The 22,359-nt window shown below is 44.6% G+C and overlaps 1 long non-coding RNA gene across 1 annotated transcript in view; it reads right to left on the minus strand.

The window, feature by feature from the left end:
* Positions 1-294: 294 nt before the first annotated feature.
* Positions 295-22,359, minus strand: part of LOC133384355 (uncharacterized) — an 80,682-nt gene continuing 58,617 nt past the window's right edge. The window contains exons 2-4 of the long non-coding RNA XR_009762526.1: positions 1,374-1,436; positions 671-782; positions 295-509 (exon numbers count right to left, since the gene is read on the minus strand). This is a non-coding gene — a long non-coding RNA (uncharacterized LOC133384355). The remainder of the gene's footprint in view (positions 510-670; positions 783-1,373; positions 1,437-22,359) is intronic.

The following is a 22,359-nucleotide window of genomic DNA, read 5'->3' on the forward strand; positions in this document are numbered from 1 at the left end:
GGTTTGTGTTTGCTATGACCAGCTTCTTTGCTGTTTCACTTTGTATTAATTCAAGGTTGTGCATGTATGTTTACCAAAAATATTTTGCAAACTCTGTTTAGGGAATTCAGTATCTAAAATGTATACGTTTGTTAAATTTTCTGCACATAAGAAAGAAAAACTTCCTTTTTTCAAATGCAGTGTAACCTTTCCTTATTTAAATACTGGCTCACCTCACACATTCACAGTGTATTAGGAATTGCACAGTAAGTGAGGAACAGATGCAAAAGTAACAATTATAAATTTCTTTAGTTAACAATAACAATAACTGAACCTTTACAAACTCTCATGGGAATTGTTAGCGGTGCACCGGAAATCTTAGCGGTGCACCGGAGCCTCATGAGCCGCTTGTTGCGCACAGTGGAATGACTCCAGAAATTGAAGTCTCCTGTGTAGTCTGGTGATCCAAAGGCTCTCCATTTTTCATATGGCTTCCTCCAGGGACTGCATCCAGTTCTCCGAGCACTGAGCTGTGAAAGCAAAGGTAATATTGGCGGTCACTGCTATGGGCATCCACAATGCATAATGTTCCCCTCAACAGGCACATCATGGAGCTTGATTGCTGGTGTAGTGTGCAAATGGGAAGCCCGCTTTCCCTAATTACACCGGGTGTGATACACATGTAGCTCACCTTGAGTTAAAAACTTGCTCTCCAGCAGTTGCATTCTGGACATTAGATCCTCCACATCGGTTGTCTGCGTTGCCTGTTGAACGCCTTCAGTTTGTGTGGAGATGTCCGCTACCTTGTGGGCACAATGAAAGCAATACAGAGAACATCATGTAGTGTGGAACCAAAGCAGAATGCATGCCATGCTATGCATTTTGTTCTTAATGGTGTGTGCTTGGATATCCCCACAACTATTGTGATGTATGGCAACTCTTCCTTTTTCATTGTGCATGTATTTCCAAGTTTTACAGCCAAACAGTTATTGTCTTGCCTTCAAACAATAGAAGCTTGTGTGTCTATAACATTGGTTCTTGCTATCGCAAGCAACGCTCCCCCCACCTGCACAAGGTCAATGATCCTTGTGCCGAAAAGTGTTGTGGGGGGGGTAGAAGTGGTTCTTTGGCCCACAAAACTCTGCAGTTGAAAGCCACAGGATGTGTCCTTCATGACATGCCTTCCTCGCATCAGTGACATTGCAGCCACTTATCGTATGCACCTTTCAGTGCCTAAATTGTGTAAGTGCTATAACACCTCCTTTGTCAGGATGCCTTGCTTTGTTAACACCCTCTGTGCTGGAATCATGAGTTAAAGTAAATGAGCCAGCCTAACAAGTTTTCCCTGGTTCAGCATGTGGGTGGTCGTGAACCACAATAATTTGGTGACTTACCATGGTGGGGTTCTTGCACCTCCTGTTCCTCTCCTGGTGACAGCTCTTGTTGTGGAGGATGAACTGTGAGTCGAGAAGGCAATTGTTAATACACAGAAGAAATATCCTTCCCCTGACATGGAATGCACTGCATGGTCTACCCCCAAAGCTGTTTGACAGAAGCAGTTCAGTTCCCTGTTCCATAGAAAACAATGCACATGGTGGTACCACCTTCCCAATAAAGCATATGTAAACACACCTATGGTGGTTTTTTCTGGGGGGGGTGTCCTTGGAATGCCTGCATGGCATTAAAGAAGTCAGCCTTCAGACGTTTAAATCTGGAGCGCACTTGTGCGGCAGTGCACATATATCCACTGTCACTGCACGAAAAATTGGGGCAGTGAGTAGGGGGGTGCTCCCCATCAAGCGCTCGGCTTTGCGCACTTTCTTAACGCTGGCAAGGAGAAGTTGTATCTCCTCAGCCCCCCAGTACTTCCCCTTTATGGGCCAACCGCAAGCCATAGGTTCCCTGTGTTGGCCTGAATTAAGTAAAAATAAAGCTCTGGAGTGTTTGTCTGTTGTGCACTTGTTTCTAGCTTTGCCTGATATCCACCAATCCGCCCCTTCCCCATTTCCATCCAATCCTGTATTTTCACTTGTGCGCACGTGCGCAAATGTCTGTGGGGAAAGCCCAGGAAAACGCAACCAATCACAGCGATGGGATATGCTGCGCAGATGCGGAAATGCGCATTTGCGCAGAAGCTACAACAGTTTAACCTTACACATGTATGTAGTGGGGAAAGCTTGTGATTGCCAGCCATCTTTCCACTTTTGCGCATATTCATTAATATGATACTCTGAAAGGTTTCCCTTTCGCCATCATCCTGAGGCCGCCTTGATAGTTGAGGCTAGATCTGGGCTGGTAGTGTTGTGTGGCTCCCTATAAGGTAAGATGAGTTCCTGGGCTCTTGCATCCCCCCCTCGCTCCCCCTCCCACCTAGCCATCACCACCCTTTCCTAGCTATGTGCTGCAGCTGCTGCATCCCTCGACCCTTGGGGGCTGCAGTTTGTTGCGGGGGCCCAACGATTGAGGGGCACCTTGTCTGAGTTCTACCTTACAGCCCACCATTACCCATGCTCTCCCTCTTCCGAAATATGCGTACAAGTACAATAGTTCTTTTTGTGTGAACTTTGTTCCATTCTTGTCTCAACATTTCTCCAGATGGTTTGGAAGTGGGTGCGGCTGTACCAGATCATGAGGATGCAGAAGACGCACGTGCAAGTGTTGGTAAGTAATGTTGTTGTTGGCTTGGTTCTAACAATCAACAAGAGTAATTCCTGCTATGTGTTAGAACTTATGGTCCCTCTTGCTTATGTCATAGAACTATGCTTGCCATCATTTCAGATAACACCACTAACATGTAACGTTACTCAATTCACAGACCCAGCAATACACAACCCAACTGCGATCCTGTCACCAGCAGTACGTCTGGCCGAACGAAGACGTAAGAAGCCCAAAGGAAGCCGAACAGACATGCTCCTCATGTTGATACTGAAAGAGGCGAAAGAGGACTCTCGTCGCAGAGAGAGAGCAGCAGCAAGTGAACATGAGGACTTCATGATGCTCATGAGAGAAAGCAACACCCTTTCCTGTGCTGTCAGCAGGGGGGTGCTCCCCATCAACCCCTTGGCTTTCCTCATGTTATTAACACAAGAAATCATAAGGAGGAGCTCCACAGCTCGACAATACCTTACGCAGGGCAGTGAAAGGCATTGCCTAAAGGCACTGAAAGGCAGGACAACACAAACTTTATGGAGATAGAAATGGTGGGCGTACAATGCAACAAACACACGTGTTTTGATAGGGTGGATGGGGCACCCAGCACCATAGAGGCTGGCGCTCTTTACTTTATTGCAGTTTCAGTAGCAACCAGTGGGATCACCTGCTGCGTGTTCCCCCGGAAACGTTTATTTGGTAAATGGCAAAGCAACATACATGCCGCTTTAGCAATATATATCGAGACTGGTGGTGGACCTTCCCAGTCATGACACGTCATTACTGGTTTGCGGTGGAATCACAGGAAAGGTGATTTGCAAAAGGCAAAACCACATTCTTTCGGTTTTGCGATATATCGCAAATGCAGTAATACTGCCTAAATTGGATCTGAGGAGTGTGGTGGCGGGACAGGGAGTACATATATAGAGAGAGAGACAGAGCGTGCGGGAGTGCTCAAAGGAGGATCGTTAAGGACAGCCTGCCAAAGGCGCAAATCAACGACCAGTTGAAGTGCAGAAGCCCCCTTATGTCCTTCCTTACAGCCTTGGTGGTTCGCTCCCTAGAAACCCTTCAGTGTGTCTGGTTACAGGCAGTCGAACACACGCAGGCAGAGTGGGTGGTGTGTAATCCATCTAACAGCTGGCTCGCATATTGCCCCCCCACCCTCCGATGCCAAATAATGGATCTTTTCCACGGAGCAGCCTGACAGCCCCAGGCGCCGCCACTGCTGCTTTCCTAGGAATGCCTCCCAGCCCTGGACACCGCTCCCATCCCTCTCCACAAATGCCAGAGGGGGGGGCTGCACCCGTGCAGTTCCTAAGAAAGAATTGTTACCGCCAGGTGTGCGTATCTCCATATAGTTTAATATGCGGAAATGCAAACATGAATACATTCGATTTAGCGCAAAAGCGGAAATGGAAGCCAGAAGCACAACTACAGCAAATCTTTGCAGATAAGTGGTTTTGAGGTTTCTTTTAACAAAGGGAACACTTCAAAGAGGAGCAAGGGGAAAGGAGGTCAAGGAAATATACTGAGCTAACATTGATCCAACAGTAAAGGTGGGACATATTCATAGTTGGGAAGATATCCACTTAAAAATTGTTCTCCATTATAAACCGAGCGATAGCAGCTCTAACCGCATTCCCCCTGCACGCATTCGTATTGTCATTTCTTGGAACTGCTCCCCATATGCTGGAAGTTCCAACTCATCCGGCACGTCTAATTGCTCGTGTAGAATATGTCCCCTGCTCTCGCAAATGTTGTGTAGTACCACACAGGAAGTCACAACACTTACAAGATTTTCCTCTGCGACAGGTAGGCATGCAGTAAGACATCTCCACCTAGACTTTAAACGCCCAAAACTTCTTTCCACCACATTTCTGCAGCGGTTAAAGATGCAATTAAAAGCCATCTCGAAGTTGTCTAGATGCCCCCCATAGGGCTTCATCAGCCAACAGTGCATTGGGTAGGCAGCAAGGATGAGTGGAGGCACCTGAACCCCCCTGATTGCTATGGTGGAGTTACCTGGGACGAACACCCCAGCATCCATTCCTTGAAAGATAGCTGAATTGCGAAAAATGAAGGAGTCATGATTTCGCCCACTCCAGCCAACCTCAAAGTTAATGAAACGACAAGTATGATCACAAGTCCCTTGCAGTAAAATCGAGTAAAAACCCTTGCGGTTGATATATTCCTCGTCCTGTCCCACGGGAGCCATTATCGGGATGTGGCAACCATCAACAGCACCAATCACCTGCGGAAATCCCATTCTCATGAAGCCGTCCATTATCTGAAAATTAAGCAGAGGCACTTTATTGCAGTTGCATTTTATCACATTGCGCAAACCAGACATACTCATACTGACACATTTTAAATAGTTACCTCCTGCGGATTTCCAATATTGATGGTTCTTGAAAGAAGAACATGCTCTATAGCCAGGCACACCTCCACCACAATGTCTCCCACGGTTGACTTCCCAAGTCCGAAGTTCGCTGCCACCTCCCGGTAACACTCCATTGTTGCCAGCCACCAAACAGTCACAGCAACCCTCTTCTCCACTGGAATTGCATCTCGCATATTGGTTCCGTCTTTCGAGATGATGTCGAAGAAGATCGGCTATTTCGTATAATGTTGCCCTCGTCATACGAAAGTTGGCGAGCCATAGATCATCATCCCAGGATTGCAGAACTTCAGTCTCCCACCAGGATCTTGCACGATCTCGAACCCAAACTCTCCGAGGGATACTTCTTTTTAAGGTGCTATGGGCCAGGACAGCCAACTTCTTCCACAAAGGTGAACGCCATTTTTGTTCTTGGTTCCGCAGGTGCTGTCGCCTCAGAAACAACAATCGATTGCAGCTTTCCTCAGATATCATATGATCATTCTCCTCACTTTCTTGTGCAGCCAACATGAATTGAAGGGAAACATCCCTCAGCTGCAGAAGGCAGATATTTAAGAGTTGCAGGTGCAGCTGCACAAGAGCCAAAAACTTGGCGAACTCCATTATGGCCACTACTAACAAAACATCTGGAAATTCAAACATTTGCGCTCTTGCGTTCAAGCGCATGCACGTGGTCTTCGGTGCAAAGGGGGAGAGGAGCATACGTCACATTTTGCAGACCAATTGGATAATAGGGGTGGTGTCACAGGTGGGGCTGGGAAAACCCAAATAGCTGTGTGCGTCCTCTCACTGCTGTGTGCGGACGCAGAAAAAGCGGGTTTCTTACATCGGGAAAGACCAAACCAAAAGGAGAGTGGGGACTGTCAGATGACAACGGGGATACGGAAAACATGGATTATCCAGGTCAGTTTGGATGAGCCCTAGGATTCGCATTTGATACCAGCAAGGCAAGTGAAGACATCAAATTGATAAGTTATAACAAAATATTTATTAGAAGACAGGGTTAAGAAACAGTAGATATTTGCAGCCCTTGATTGCTGTTAGGACATCTGATAATAGCTGTGCTAATATGTTGAGTCCAAATTGATCACACTCTCTAGATCCTCTGAGACATGATCCCATGTCTGATGTGTTATGTTTGATATAGGCCTTATATAGTGGAAGGATAATCACCCCTGACTATCAGAGAACTAGCAACAGACGACCTACACTGTGTTACTCATGAGGAGAATAAAAGCCTGCTTTGACTGCACTGCAAATGTTATTGATGCAGATAGAGATCTGAAAAGAACACCACAATTTTTAGTTGTTCAAGAAAAATACTCTGGGTGAATTATTGGCCACAAAGGTGGTGCCAATGCAAGAGATTTGGATTCTGGAACCATAGGCTACACTTCCTGGAAGAGAGACTGCTGGCAAGTGATGGGTAGCGCCTCACTAGGACTGAGAAGAATGTGTTTGGCTACAGCATGGAACAGGGATGGGATCCATGGGCTGGTGCCACTTCAAAAGCAGTTTGTCAACCTAACAGGCAGTATCGATTCGACTTCGTTCTTTGTCCACTAGCTGCTGCTTTTACCGATCAGTTATCCCCCTCCAAAAATATTGATATTAATAATATTGATATTTTGAAAGAAAATATCAATATTTTCTGGAGAAGAGGAAATGGATTGGGGGGAGGAATGAAAGCTGCTTTCCTCCTTTCCTTTCCAATGTAAAAACTGACCAGCCTCAGTCACAGAGGAGGAGGCAGCAGCGGAGCTGCTTTCCCTTTCTGTGTCAATGTTTTTTCTTTCAAATTATCAATATTTTGACAGAAAATATTGATAAGATAGGCTGGACTCTGGCAAAGAGATCCTGAGTTGTGCATGAGGGAGGTGGGGTGATTGCTGCAGAAGCCCAGTTCTGTATGGGTGCTTGAGGGGTGAGGTGGGCTGAGGAAATTGAAAAAGGGGTTTCAGGAGTGAGGACAAAAAGAGAGGGGGAAAGCCTCTTCTATCCCCCCTCCTCCACATACCCCCAGCTCATGCACACACCATTGATCAATATTTAGTCATCTTGCGGACTGACCAGCCTCTCTTCTTTGCTCTACTGTGTGAAACTGACAAGCCTGCTATTTACTTTGGGGTGGGGGGAGGATGAGATAGGAGGAGGATGCTGTTGTGGCAGAGGGAAAAAATAAAAAGTTTTGCTGAGATTAGCCTGGGCTTGCAGTTGAAAAAGCAACTCTCCACAGTATAGGGTGGGGCTTCATTGCACTGGGCTGCGGGTCATGCTAAAAATGCAGCAGCCTCTCTTTCTTTCAGATGGGTAGAAGGTATTAGACAGGATGCTGCTGCAGTTTTAACTTCTCATATTTTATCCTCACACACAGAGAGAGCAAGTTTGTCAATTTCACACAGTAAAGCAAAGAAGAGAGGCTGGTCCGTCAGTTTCTTATATCCATTGCAATTTAATATCCAGTGTCACAAAAGGCTGCAGAAGCTCATAGCATTCTGTACTGTTCCGCAGAGATTCCAAATATGCGAATTGTATGGGAGTCCAGTTTTATTTTCAGTTCCAGCAAACTCTTGGCCATCTCTACAACAAAGAACTTCATCAGGAAGGCTTTAAAATGAATCCTAAGGGGGTTGGTTGGTTGTACTGCCTTCAAGTCGATTCTGACTTATGGCAACCCTATGAATAGGGTTTCCATGGTAATCAGTATTCAGAAGGGGTTTACCATTTGCCTTTCTCTGAGGCTGAGAGGCAGTGACAGGCCCAAGGTCACCCAGTGAGCTTCATGGCTGTGTGGGGATTCAAACCCTGGTCTCCCAGGTTGCAGTCCAACACTTTAACCACTACACCACACTGGCTCTCTCCTAAGGGGGAGGGAGATGTGAAAATGGAGGTAACAATTGATGAAGACTTATGCACAGTAACAGGAACTGAGAGAACACCTATAATGGGGCCCAGTATAGTCTTCACAAAAACATAGGAAGGAAGCCAGACCATAAATCACATGGTCTTTGATGTCTACATACTAATTCCCAGAGTATGGAAAACAAACAGGACAAACTTGAATGCTTAATACAGGAGGGTACATATGACTTGATAGCCATAACTGAAACTTGGTGGAATGACTCCCATGACTGGAATACAGCAACTGAAGGTGGTAACTTGTTCAAAAAGAACAGAAGGAATAGAAAGGGAGGCAGAGTCACACTATATGTTAAAAATATATATCCCTGCAAAGTAATACAGGAGGATGTTTGGTAGGTCCACTTAGAGTATCTGGATTAAAATAAGTGGGGCAAGGAATAAAAGGAACATGGTGGTTGGAGTCTACTACTGACCACCCAACCAAGGAGAAGATGAGGATGAAACTTTTGAAAAGCAAATTGCCAGTGTTTCAAAGAGGCATGATGTAGTAGTAATGGGGGACTTCAATTATCCTGATATCTGTTGAGAGAAGAGATGGGTGAGAATTTCTATTCAGTTCACATTTCAAGCAGAATTTATCAAATGTGCAATTTCTAAAACAATATGAGAACCAAAAAACACAGCCATCCTTCAAAATTTGCATGTATTAGAATTTTGGGATGCATTTTGCCAACTAAACAACATTTACAAAAATGCATATATTATGAGAAAGTGTGCATAAAAATGAATATATGAGTGAAAATAACATGCAAAAAGCCATGAAATGATGAGAAATGGCTTGCAAAAATGTGTACTTTTGTCAAAACGGCCTTCAAAAATATGTTTGTTTGTTTGAAATATGCACTAAAATGGTGGAGAATTTTCATGAGGATGTTTTAAAAAAAATAAATCACAGATCACTGTAGAAATGTAGAGAATTAAATTTAACATTGGAAAAATGAGAAGCTGAGAGAACCAGAAGACAGATTTTTCCATCCCTAGTTGAGAGACAAATTCTGCCAAACACAAGCCCTCCAAGAAGTTCCTGACTTGTGTTGCTAACAACTTTCTCTTATAGAAAGTGGAGGAAGGAACCAGAGGATCAGCTATCCTTGAGTTGATTCTAACCAACAGACGTGACTTAATAGATGAAGTGGCAGTTATGGGAACTCTGGGGGAAAGTGACCATGTTATGAGTTCCTGATTTTAAAGGAAGCAAAAGCGAAATGTAGCTATATATGTACCCTGGATCAGGAAAGCCGATTTTAATAAACTCAGAACAATGACAAGCAAGGTCCCATGGCAAGTAACACTAATGAGAAAAGGAGTCCAAGATGGGTGGGAGTTTCCAAAAAAGAGAAATTCTGAAGGCACAATTGAAAATAATTCCAACAAGGAAAAAAGGTGGAAGACAGCAGAAGAAGCCAATGTGGCTTCACAGAAAGCTTAGAGATGACCTGAAAACAAAAAAGGACACATACAGAAAGTGGAAGGAAGGCCAGGCCACAAAGGAAGAGTACAGGCAGGTAGCACAGAATCGCAGGGATGGCGTCAGGAAGGCTAAAGCTGAGAATGAGCTGAAGTTAATGAGGGATGCTAAAAGCAATAAAAAAGCTTTCTTCCAGTACATCCTTAGAAGATAGAGAATAGAAATGGTGGTACAGCTATTAAATTTATTTATTTATTTATTTATTTATTATTTCAATTTATATACTGCCCTTAGCAGAATAGCTCTCAGGGCGGTGAACAAACAAGATAAAATACAATATATCATAATAAAAATCATAAAAACATATACAAACAAACAACAAAAAACACTACAAAAACACAATACGACAAAAATTAAAAATACGGATTAAAAGATTAAAATGGTTAAGAAAATTAAAATGCCTGGGAGCATAAAAAGGTCTTTGCCTGGCGCCGAAAAGATAAAAGTGTAGGCGCCAGGCGTACCTCTTCGGGGAGGCTGTTCCACAACTCAGGGGCCACCACAGAAAAGGCCCTAGATCTAGTAACCACCCTCCGGGCTTCCCGATGGGTTGGTACCCGGAGGAGGGCCTTAGATTCTGAACGAAGTGAACGGGTAGGTTCGTATCGAGAGAGTCGTTCCACAAGGTATTGAGGTCCCACGCCGTGTAAGGCTTTATAGGTAAGAACCAACACCTTGAATCTCGCCCGGAAGCAAATAGGAAGCCAGTGCAGGCACGCCAAGACAGGTGTTATATGCGAAGACCGACTGGTCCCCGTCAGTAGTCTGGCAGCTGTGTTCTGCACCAGCTGAAGCTTCCGAATTGTCTTCAGTGGCAGCCCTACGTAGAGCGCATTACAGTAATCCAATCTTGAAGTTACCAGAGCGTGGACAACGGAGGCGAGGTCGTCCCTGTCCAGATAGGGGCGTAGTTGGGCTACCAGACGAAGATGGTAAAACGCATTCCGTGCCACCGAGGCCACTTGGGCCTCGAGAGACAGGGAAGAGTTGAGAAGAACCCCCAAACTACGTACCTGTTCCTTCAGGGGGAGTGTAACCCCATCCAGAACAGGGTTAACATCCACCATCTGAGCAGGGAAGGCATTCACCAACAATGTCTCAGTCTTGTCTGGATTGAGTCTCAGTTTATTAGCTCTCATCCAGTCCATTATCGCGGTCAGGCAACGGTTCAGCACATCAACAGACTCACCTGAAGAAGATGAAAAGGAGAAATAGAGCTGCGTGTCATCAGCATACTGATGGCAACACACTCCAAAACTCCTGATGACTGCACCCAGCGGCTGCATGTAGATGTTGAAAAGCATGGGGGACAAAACTGACCCCTGAGGGACTCCGCAATGGAGAGTCCATGGTGTCGAGTGATGTTCCCCAAGCACTACCTTCTGGTGACGATCCGCAAAGTAGGAGCGGAACCACTGCCAAGCAGTGCCCCCGACACCCAACTCCGCGAGTCTCCTCAGAAGGATACCATGGTCGATGGTATCAAACGCCGCTGAGAGATCAAGGAGAATCAACAGAGTCACACTCCCCCTGTCCCTCTCCCGACACAGGTCATCATACAGGGCGACCAAGGCTGTTTCGGCGCCAAAACCGGGCCTGAAACCGGATTGAAACGGATCTAGATAATCAGTTTCATCCAAGAGTGCCTGGAGTTGGCTGGCAACCACCCGCTCCAAAACCTTGCCCAGAAAAGGGACATTCGCCACCGGTCTATAGTTGTTTAAATTATCTGGGTCCAAGGAGGGTTTCTTTAAAAGAGGTCTCACTACTGCCTCCTTGAGGCTACCAGGGACCACTCCCTCCCTCAAGGAGGCATTAACCACCTCCTTGGCCCAACCGGTGGTTCCAGCCCTGCCAGCTTTCACTAGCCAAGATGGGCAAGGATCCAGAACAGACGTGGTCGCCTGAATCATTCCAAGCACCTTGTCCACTTCCTCGAGCTGCACCAACTGAAACTCATCCAATAAAGAAAGACAAGGCCGTGCTCCGGACACTTCAATGGATTCATCTGTCACAACATCAGAGTCAAGGTCCCTGCGGATACATGCAATCTTATCTTGAAAGTGTCCAGCAATTTCATTACAGCGGGTCTCAGATGTTTCCATAGTATTGTGGGGGCCAGAGTGTAAGAGCCCTCGCACGACTTTAAAAAGCTCCGCTGGGCGGCTTAAAGATGATCTAATAGAGGCAGCAAAATAGAGCTTCTTTGCTGTCCTTACCACTTTTGTATACAACTTATTGGTGGCACTTACCAAGGCATGATTGTATCCACTGGGAGTTTTCCTCCATCTGCACTCCAGCCTCCTCCTCTCATGTTTCATCGCTCTCAGCTCCGGGGTATACCACGGAGCTGTATGAGCTCTACAGCGAAGGGGGCGCGCGGGAGCGATCGTGTCAATAGCCCGGGTCATTTCTGTATTCCACAGTGCGACCAGGGCCTCGACAGGAGCACCAGTCCTATCAGCCGGAAAATCTCCCAGAGCCCTCTGAAAACCTACAGGATCCATCCGGCTCTGGGAGCGGATCAACTTAATAGATCCTCCACCTTTGCAGAGGGAAAGAGCCGCTGTAAGTCTAAATCTCAGCAAGCGGTGATCTGTCCATGACAATGGGGTAGATGAAAAACACCCCACCATCAGATCACCATCTCCATGTCCAGTGGCGAAGATCAAATCGAGAGTATGTCCCGACACATGTGTTGGGCCAGTAGAAAATTGAGACAGCCCCATTGTTGTCATGGAGGCAATGAAGTCCTGAGCTGCACCAGATAAGATAGCCTCGGCATGGACGTTGAAATCCCCCAGTACCAAAAGTCTAGGGGACCTCAAAAGGACCTCCGAGACTATCTCTGTCAGCTCAGCTAAGGAAGCTGTTGGGCAGCAAGGTGGACTGTACACCAACAGTATTCCTAGTCTGTCTCCCTGGCCCAACACAAGGTGGAGACATTCCAAACCAGTCGCTGTCTGGACAGGGTGCTTGGTGAGAGGAAAAGAACTCCTATAGACCACAGCGACCCCCCCTCCCCGGCCCTCAGATCTACCACAGTGCTGAACCAAATACCCGGGTGGGCAAAGCTGGGAAAGAGCAACTCCTCCCTGATCAGCCACCCAGGTCTCGGTTATACATGCCAGGTCGGCACCCTCCTCCAGAATTAAATCATGGACAAGTGAGGTTTTATTATGTACTGACCTGGCATTCAAAAGCAGCACTTGGAGATCCGAGAGCTGGCTGATAGGACAACCAACAATCCTGTGGATATGAGGAGAACTGGAACAAGGCACAGACACAATTTGTCTGGGACGAGTTCCCCTTACCTGGCCTGTTCTCCTCCTAATGCCATACCTCCCATTACCCGTCACTACGTTAATCGGGGGCCCCGAGAGCCCCCCCACGAAGGATGGAATCTTATCTCCCAGGCACATGTTAAAAATACACAAAACCACACAAACAAGCAAACATACCAATCATTCACCCCACATTAGCCCCCACACACACCCAAACAAACGTTAAAATGAGTTAATCCTCGTCAAGCAGCGATGGCAGTCTCAAGTCCCATCCAAAGGCAAGCCGCAGCAAGGACACCAGGACAGCAACACAGCCCCAAGCAGCAACAGAAGCGCCACACGCGAGCAAGAAAGCGGCGAGGTGGCAAAGATATACGCCGCAGTGATAGTGTCCTGGGCAACGGCACGGCCCTCAGCGATGATGAAGACGCCTGCAACCAGTGGCGGCGATGGCGGCAACACAGTCCGCAACAGCAAAGTCCACCGGCAACAACGCGGCACCTCGGCGAAGATGACAACGCCCCGCGCGTAAGCGGGCAGGCAGCAGCAATGGCGGCAGCACGGACCACAGCAACGGAGTCTCCAGCAGCGATATCTCTTGAGGCCTGAATCTGTAATGGTTAGCCAGTATCAGCTGAAGCAGAAGAAGAGCAGGTTTTCCACAGAATCTCATTGATATAATCCAGCCAAACAATGGCCGGAGTAAAGCAACGCAGCTGTCCTGTGTCGGTTCTCTTGTTGGGTGATATTAAGTTGGCTTCCTCTTCCACTCAAAGTTGCTGAGTCATAAATGATAAAATATAGGCTTACAGAAAAGTTTCTCACAGATATTTTCTCACAGATATTCACCGGCAATGTTTACTTCACAGGACAGGAATAGTCCAACAGTCAATAAGTCAGTGGATAACAAACTTATATTGTCTTATTTCTCAAATGCTATGACTGTAGTTGTCGCTATGACTAATAGTCTTATCCCATCGCTTGAGATACTCCATATAATGCTCCTTTTGAATTGCGTTCAGTTGCAATTGCTTTTCAGTTGCAGACACGGCTCTAAGCTGCTTTGATTTGCGAGCAAGTTGAAACTCAAATCCCCGGCTGCAATATGATCTTCAAGGCCACTCGATAACGTTCTCACAATTACGTCCAAAACAGAGTGCAATTAAGATAAAATTCCCAACTTACACTCTCCTCAGATGATACTCACAAGGTTGATAATTTATAGCAGCAAGGCAGCAGAACAACACACAGCAAAAAGCAGCAGAAGCACCAAAAGGTGGTAGATTGTGGAGCCTCCAAACAACACGTCCTTCTCTTCCTCTCCTCCTTTGGTTGGCAAAATGATAATAGATGAACTGAGCTCAATTCCTCCTTTGGCTCAGTTGTCTCCCAAAAGAGGGTCTATGACTCTCCTGGCAAACATGAAGTACAAGCTGAAGGGGCAGGACTGCAGTTTGCGATTGATAGATGAATGGTCAAGGAATATCCAATTACTCTGAATGAGCTCAAATTTCCAGGTCCCGATGAACTGCATCCTAGAGTATTGAAGGAACTGGCTGACAAATTCTCAGAACCACTGTCTATTATCTTTGTGAAATTGTGGAGGATGGGTCAAGAGCTGGAGGAGGAATAATGTTGTCCCTATCATCAAAAAAAAAGGCAAAAAGAAGGAACTCGGGAACTACAGACCAGTCAGTCTGACATCAATCTCTGGGAAAATTCTGGAGCAGATGATAAAGCATTGGGCTGAAAACAACAGAATGAAATTCAACAGGGATAAATGCAAAGTTCTACACTTAGGAAAAAGAAACCAAATGCACAGTTATAAGATGGGGGATACGTGGCTCAGCAAGAAGGATTTTGGAATTGTTGTTGATCACAAGCTGAATATGAGCCAACAGTGCAAAAAAGGCAAGTGCTATTTCAGGCTACATTAACAGAAGCATTGTTTCCAAATCACATCAAGTGCTTTCCCCCCTGTATTCAGCATTAGTTAGGCCTCATCTTGAGTACTGCATCCAGTTCTGGACACCACACTTTAAGAAGGATGTAGACAAACTGGAACAGTTTCAAAGGTGGGCAAGGAGGATGATTAGGGATCTGGAAACAAAGCCTTATGAAGAGAAACACAAAGAACTGGGTATGCTTAGCCTTGAGAAGAAGACTGAGGGGAGATATGATAGCACTCTTCAAGTACTTGAAAGGTCGCCACTCAAAGGAGGGCTGGGATCTCTTCTCAATCGTCCCAGAGTGCAGGACACAGAATAATGGGCTCAAGCTGCAGGAAGCCAGATTTCGACTGAACATCAGAAAAAACCTCCTAACTGTAAAAGTGGTACAACAATGGAACCAGTTACCTAGGAAGGTGGTGGGCTCTCCAACACTCGAGGCATTCAAAAGGCAGTTGGACAGCCACCTGTCAGGTATGCTTTAATTTGGATTCCTGCATTGAGTAGGGGGTTGGACTTGATGGCCTTATAGGCCCCTTTCAACTCTACTATCCTATGATCTTGCTCAGTCATCCTGAGTCTTGCATTTTTAAGTGGCCAAGAGATGGTAGTTCTATATCAAGGAAATACTCTCTAGATATTTCCTATTGTTCTCACTGTTTCATTTATGATCTCATGGCTAGACACAACAAAGATAAGCCACCTGTTATTTATGGTTCCCTGTCCCTTTGTTTTCATGCTGACAAAGTGAGCCTGCGGTTTACTGCTCAGCAATAATCAGAGAGCTGTAAGAAGATTGAATCTTGAAGGGATTCATTATTGTAATAGGTCTACTTCAAATCTCAAATATAATGGCTTGCTAATAAGCATAATTTCAGACATCTAAATGCACACCAGAAAAGGTGTACTTATAAGGAACATCACACTTGACACTGAACCCATGCTGGTAACTATTACACCATATACAAGGCAAGCCACTGGTCTAACCAGTCTTCTCTGACTAGGATGGAAGGATCTGTCCATTTTGGTTCTCTCATTTTCCCAACCTTAACTTCAGTTCTCCACATTTATGCAGGGATTTGTGACTAAAAAAAAAAAATCCTCCTGAAAGTTCTTCAGCATTTTAGTGCAACTTTCTCATAATAAACACACATTTTAATGCAGTTTTTACTAATATACACACTTTGTGAGCAAGTTCTGCTAATATGATGCATTGTTGTATACTATTTTCATAAATGCAGCGTCTTGTAAAAGTACTCGCACCCCTGACCAATGCTCTCATATTACTGAATTACAAATGGTACATTGTAATTTTGTTCTATGTGATATTTTATTTTGAAGCACTGAAACTCAAAATCAGTTATTGTAAGGTGATATTGGTTTTATGTTGGGAAATATTTGTAAGAAACATAAAAAACTGAAACATGTTGCTTCCCCCACTGGAACTGCTTCCCCCACACTAGGCTGGCAGAGCTGTCCAGCCAATATCTCTGCCGGTTGCCTTGGCAGCACCAGGTGTTGGCCTTGACAGCTGTGCCAAGGCTCTGCAAGGCTCTGCAAGCAATTTAACCCCTGCTCTGCTCTTCCTTGCTTTTTAAGACTTGATGGAAACTCCAGGCAGTCATGCCTATGGGTCAACAGTATTCAACCCACACATTAATATTTGGTACAGCCATCTTTCACTGCAATTACAGCTTTAAGTCTTTTGGGGTAGGTAGGTACCAGTTTTGCACACAGTGCCCATTCTTCCTGGCAGATTTGCTCCAGGTTGTTCAGGTTGGTTGGACGTTGCTTGTGGATTGCAATTTTCAAAGAGCGCCACAGATTCTCAATGGGATTGAGATCAGGACTTTGACTGGGCCACTGTAGGACATTCACCTTTTTTGTTCTCGAGCCACTCCAATGTTGTTTTGGCCTTGTGCTTGGGATCGTTGTCCTGCTGAAAAGTGAATTTCCTCCCAAGCTTCAGTTTTTTAGTGGACCGAAGCAGGTTCTCTTGCAGCATTCCCCTGTATTTTGCTCCATCCATTCTTCCTTCAATTTTAACAAGATGCCCAGTCCCTGCTGATGAGAAGCATCCCCACAGCATGATGCTGCCACCACCACACTTCACTGTAGGGATGATGTGTCTTCAGGCATGGACAGTGTTAGGTTTGTGCCATACAAAGCTCTTTGGGTTTTGGCCAAAAAACTCTATCTTGGTCTCATCTGACCACAAAACCTTTTCCCACATGGCAGCTGGGGCACTCTCCTGCTTTCTGACAAACTCCAGATGTGATTTCAGATGGTACTTTTTGAGTAACAGCTTCTTTCTTGCCACCCTCCCTTACGGGCCAGTGTTATGCAAAGCTCTTGATATGGTTGACTGGTGCACCATTACACCACTCCCAGCCCCTGAATTCTGAAGCTCCTTCAAAGTGATTATTAGCCTCTCCATGGCTTCTCTCACAAGTCTCGTTCTGGTTCGAGTGGCGGGTTTTGAGAGACGGACTTTTCTTGGCAGTGCCTGGGTGGTGTGATGCAGTTTCCACTTCCTGATTATTGATCCAACTGTGCTCACTGGGATATCCAAACACGTGGATATTATTTCCCGATATGAACCTGCCCGTACACTATGTTCAACATCGAAGGCCCTCCTCCGAGTTCCGACTCATAGGGAAGCTCGGAGGATGATAACAAGAACTAGGGCCTTCTCAGTGGTGGCCCCCGAACTGTGGAATAGTCTTCCCGATGAGGTGCGCTTGGCGCCGACGTTGTTATCTTTTCAGCGCCAAGTTAAAACCTTCCTCTTTTCTCAGGCATTTTAGTTTTTTAGTTTTTAGTTTTAAATATGTTGTAACTGATCTTAGATTTGTGGATTTTTATATACAAGTCCCTTGCACTGATTTATTGGATTTTATTGTGTATATTTATATTTCTCTGTTGTACACTGCCCAGAGAGCTATGCTAGTCGGGCGGCATAGAAACTCAACAAATAAATAAATAAATAAATTTCATACCCTTTTTTTAATCTATGCATTTGTATTACATTATCTCTCAGTTCTGAAGAATGCTCTTTGGGCTTCATTTTCCTTCAGATCCACAGCCGGACCAATGATCCTTCAACAGTGGGGGTTTTATCCTGACAATGTGACAGCAATTTTAATGGTTCACAGGTGGAGGCCAATGGTAAGGTAACTGTGTCCTCCATAGGGCAATTTCTTTCAGCTGTGTAAACTGGCAGCTTCCACAGCACAAGGGTTGAATACTTAGGCAAGCTACATGTTTCAGCTTTTTATGTTTCTTACAAACATTTCCCAACGTAAAAGCAATGTCACCTTATAATAATTGTTTTTGAATTGCAGTGTTTCAAAATAAAATATCATACAGAATGAAATTACAATGTACCATTTGTAATTCAGTAATATGACAGCATTGCTCAGGGGTCTGAGTACTTTTGCAAGGCACTGTATATTCATATCTATACACACTTTCCCCTAATAAGAATGTAAGAACGTAAGAAGTGCCTGCTGGATCAGGCCAGTGGCCCACCTAGTCCAGCATCCTGTTCTCACAGTGGCCAACCAGGTGCCTGGGGGAAGCCCGCAAGCAGGACCTGAGTGCAAGAACACTCTCCCCTCCTGAGGCTTCCAGCAACTGGTTTTCAGAAGCATGCTGCCTCTGACTAGGGTGGCAGAGCACAGCCATCATGGCTAGCAGCCATTGATAGCCCTGTCCTCCATGAATCTGTCTAATCTTCTTTTAAAGCCATCCAAGCTGGTGGCCATTACTGTGTCTTGTGGGAGCAAATTCCATAGTTTAACTATGCGCTGAGTAAAGAAGTACTTCCTTTTGTCTATCCTGAATCTCCAACATTCAGCTTCTTTGAATGTCCACGAGTTCTAGCATTATGAGAGAGGGAGAAAAACTTTTCTCTATCCACTTTCTCAATGCCATGCATAATTTTATACACTTCTATCATGTCTCCTCTGACCCGCCTTTTCTCTAAACTAAAAAGCCCCAAATGCTGCAACTTTTCCTCATAAGAGAGTCGCTCCATCCCCTTGATCATTCTGGTTGCCCTCTTCTGAACCTTTTCCAACTCTATAATATCCTTTTTGAGATGAGGCGACCAGAACTGTACACAGTATTCCAAATGCGGCCGCACCATAGATTTATACAATGGCATTATGATATCGGCTGTTTTATTTTCAATACCTTTCCTAATTATTGCTAGCATGGAATTTGCCTTTTTCACAGCTGCCGCACACTGGGTCGACATTTTCATCGTGCTGTCCACTACAACCCCGAGGTCTCTCTCCTGGTCAATCACCGCCAGTTCAGACCCCATGAGCGTATATGTGGAATTCAGATTTTTTTGCTCCAATATGCATAATTTTACACTTGTTTATATGAATTGCATTTGCCATTTTTCCGCCCATTCACTCAGTTTGGAGAGGTCTTTTTGGAGCTCTTCGCAATCCCTTTTTGTTTTAACAACCCTGAACAATTTCGTATCATCAGCAAACTTGGCCACTTCACTGCTCACTCCTAATTCTAGGTCATTAATGAACAAGGTGAAAAGTACAGGTCCCAATACTGATCCTTGAGGGTCTCCACTTTCTACAGCCCTCCATTGGGAGAACTGTCCGTTTATTCCAATTCTCTGCTTTCTGCTTCTTAATCAATTCCTTATCCACAAGAGGACCTCTCCTCTTATTTCCTGACTGCTAAGCTTCCTCAGAAGTCTTTGGTGAGGTACCTTGTCAAACGCTTTTTGAAAGTCTAAGTACACTGTGTCCACTGGATCACCTCTATCTATATGCTTATTGACACTCTCAAAGAATTCTAATAGGTTACTGAGACACGACTTTCCCTTGCAGAAGCCATGCTGGCTCTGCTTCAGCAAGGCTTCTTCTTCTATGTACTTAGTTAATCTAGCTTTAAGAATACTTTCTACCAGTTTTCCAGGGACAGAAGTTAAGCTAACTGGCCTGTAATTTCCGGGATCCCCCCTGGATCCCTTTTTGAAAACTGGCGTTTCATTTGCCACTTTCCAGTCCTCAGGCACGGAGGAGGACCTGAGGGACAAGTTATATATTTTAGTTAGCAGACCAGCAATTTCACATTTGAGTTCTTTGAGAACTCTCGGGTGGACGCCATCCGGGCCCGGTGATTTGTCCATTTTTATATTGTCTATTAAGCCTAGAACTTCCTCTCTCATTACCACTATTTGTCTTAGTTCCTCAGAATCCCTTCCTGCAAATGTTAGTTCAGGTTCAGGGATCTGCCCTATATCTTCCACTGTGAAGACAGATGCAAAAAAAGTCATTTAGCTTCTCTGCAATCTCCTTATATTTCTTTAGTACACCTTTGGCTCCCTTATCATCCAAGGGTCCAATCGCCTCCTTAGATGGTCTCCTGCTTTGAATGTATTTATAGAATTTTTTGTTGTTGGTTTTTATGTTCTTAGCAATGTGCTCCTCAAATTCTTTTTTAGCATCCCTTATTGTCTTCTTGCATTTCTTTTGCCAGAGTTTGCGTTCCTTTTTATTTTCTTCATTCGGACAAGACTTCCATTTTCTGAAGGAAGACTTTTTGCCTCTAAGAGCTTCCTTGACTTTGCTTGTTAACCATGCTGGCATCTTCTTGGCCCTGGTGGTACCTTTTCTGATCTGCGGTATGCACTCCAGTTGAGCTTCTAATATAGTGTTTTTAAACAACTTCCAAGCATTTTCAAGTGATGTGACCCTCTGGACTTTGTTTTTCAGCTTTCTTTTTACCAATCCCCTCATTTTTGTGAAGTTTCCTCTTTTGAAGTCAAATGTGACTGTGTTGGATTTTCTTGGCAATTGGCCATTTACACGTATGTTTAATTTAATAGCACTATGGTCACTGCTCCCAACTGGTTCAACAACACTTACATCTCGCACCAGGTCCCGGTCCCCACTGAGGATTAAGTCCAGGGTTGCCGTCCCTCTGGTCGGTTCCATGACCGACTGGTCTAGGGCATAGTCATTTAGAATATCTAGAAATTTTGCTTCTTTGTCGTGACTGGAACACATATGCAGCCAGTCTATGTCCGGGTAGTTGAAGTCACCCATTACTACCACATTTCCTAGTTTGGATGCTTCCTCAATTTCATATCTCATCTCAAGGTCTCCCTGAGCATTTTGATCAGGGGGACGACAGATCGTTCCCAGTATTAAATCCCTCCTGGGGCATGGTATCACCACCCACAACGATTCTGTGCAGGAGTCCACCTCTTTTGGAGTTTCGAGCTTTCTGGATTCAATGCCTTCTTTCGCGTATAGAGTGACACCGCCACCAATATGTCCTTCCCTGTCCTTCTGATATAGTTTATGTCAATACCCATTTTCATAAACATTCTTTGGTTGGAGAACTGCATTGCAAAATTGGTATAACTGTGAATTTTGAAGGATGGCTGTGTTCCAGTTCTCATATCGTTTCAGAAACTCTGACTTTTTGGGTCTTGAGCAGAGCCCTTTTCAAGTGCTGCTATACGAGAGCCTTTTCAGTGGCGATGCCAGAGGTTGAACTTGGGGCCTGAACTCTGCAAGCCACTGAGCTATGGCCCCTCCCTCCATCTGTTAATAGCTGTTTTTGGACATGTCTGTAAGTCTGCTGCTATCTCTTTTGGATAATGTAATTAAAATATAGTTCTCCAGTGTCTAGCATCTATAATAGAGTTCCTAACATTGTACATATTTTTCAGATAAATGACATTAGAATTAATAATATGCAAACGCCAGACCTGCTGTGTTCAAGGCTCTGCAAACCCAGCAAACCAGCTCTTATCAGCTCTTACTGTAGAAGAAATTCATACTAACGAACATGTTCCAATGAATATTTTTAAATGCTGAAAACTAAGTAGAGATACCATTCTCCACTCTGACTGAATAGAACTCCTGAAGAATTACAGCCATTAAACCCTGGAACTAATCAACCATCCCTCTCTCTCTCTCTCCTCTCTCCCCCAAATGCTCCATATCAAGATGCCCACTTATGCTACAGCCATATTGTGCTATTATCTAATGTCATGTAAATTAAGATTATTTTCATACCTCTTAGTAAATCTTCTGGGCTAATTCAACAATGAAAACCTATCAGACATATGGGCAATAATTCTGTGCAGTTATTTGCACACAAATTTAGTTCAGTACAGTAGGAGCTATAGGCCCATAAATATATGCAGGATTGCAGCCATGGGGTCTAGCTTAACCCCAATAAAGCAGATGGATCAGTTCTAATAAAAAAAAAAGGTTGACACAATCTGCTTTATTGTAGAATATCCTCCAAGGGAAAAGAGCTTTACTCTTTTTTTCTAGTTAAAATACATTTAAGGAGCTAAAAATTCTCAAGTAAATTTTGCTATTCATATTATTTTTAAAAAATATTTATACCTTGTGTTTCCAAAGTGTGTGCTCCAACAGGCTCACACTAAGATAATTGCAGTATAAAACCAATATAATAAAACTGATAAAAATTATCAGAACAAAACAGCAGAATAACCATTAATGAGGACACAACAAATTTATTTAAACAAAAAATATATCATTTGTCTTTGCCTAGTGCCTGAATGCTAACAATGAAGGTGCCAAGTGGTTCTCTCTGGGGAGGTTGTTCTAAACACAGCACCACAACAGAAAAGGGCCTCTGTGGTCACCACCTATTTCCCCTCCAAAGTATAGGGGTCAAAATGTGTCC

Source organism: Rhineura floridana, chromosome 4 (genome assembly GCF_030035675.1).
Source record: "Rhineura floridana isolate rRhiFlo1 chromosome 4, rRhiFlo1.hap2, whole genome shotgun sequence".
NCBI classification, from domain to species: Eukaryota; Metazoa; Chordata; class Lepidosauria; order Squamata; family Rhineuridae; genus Rhineura; species Rhineura floridana.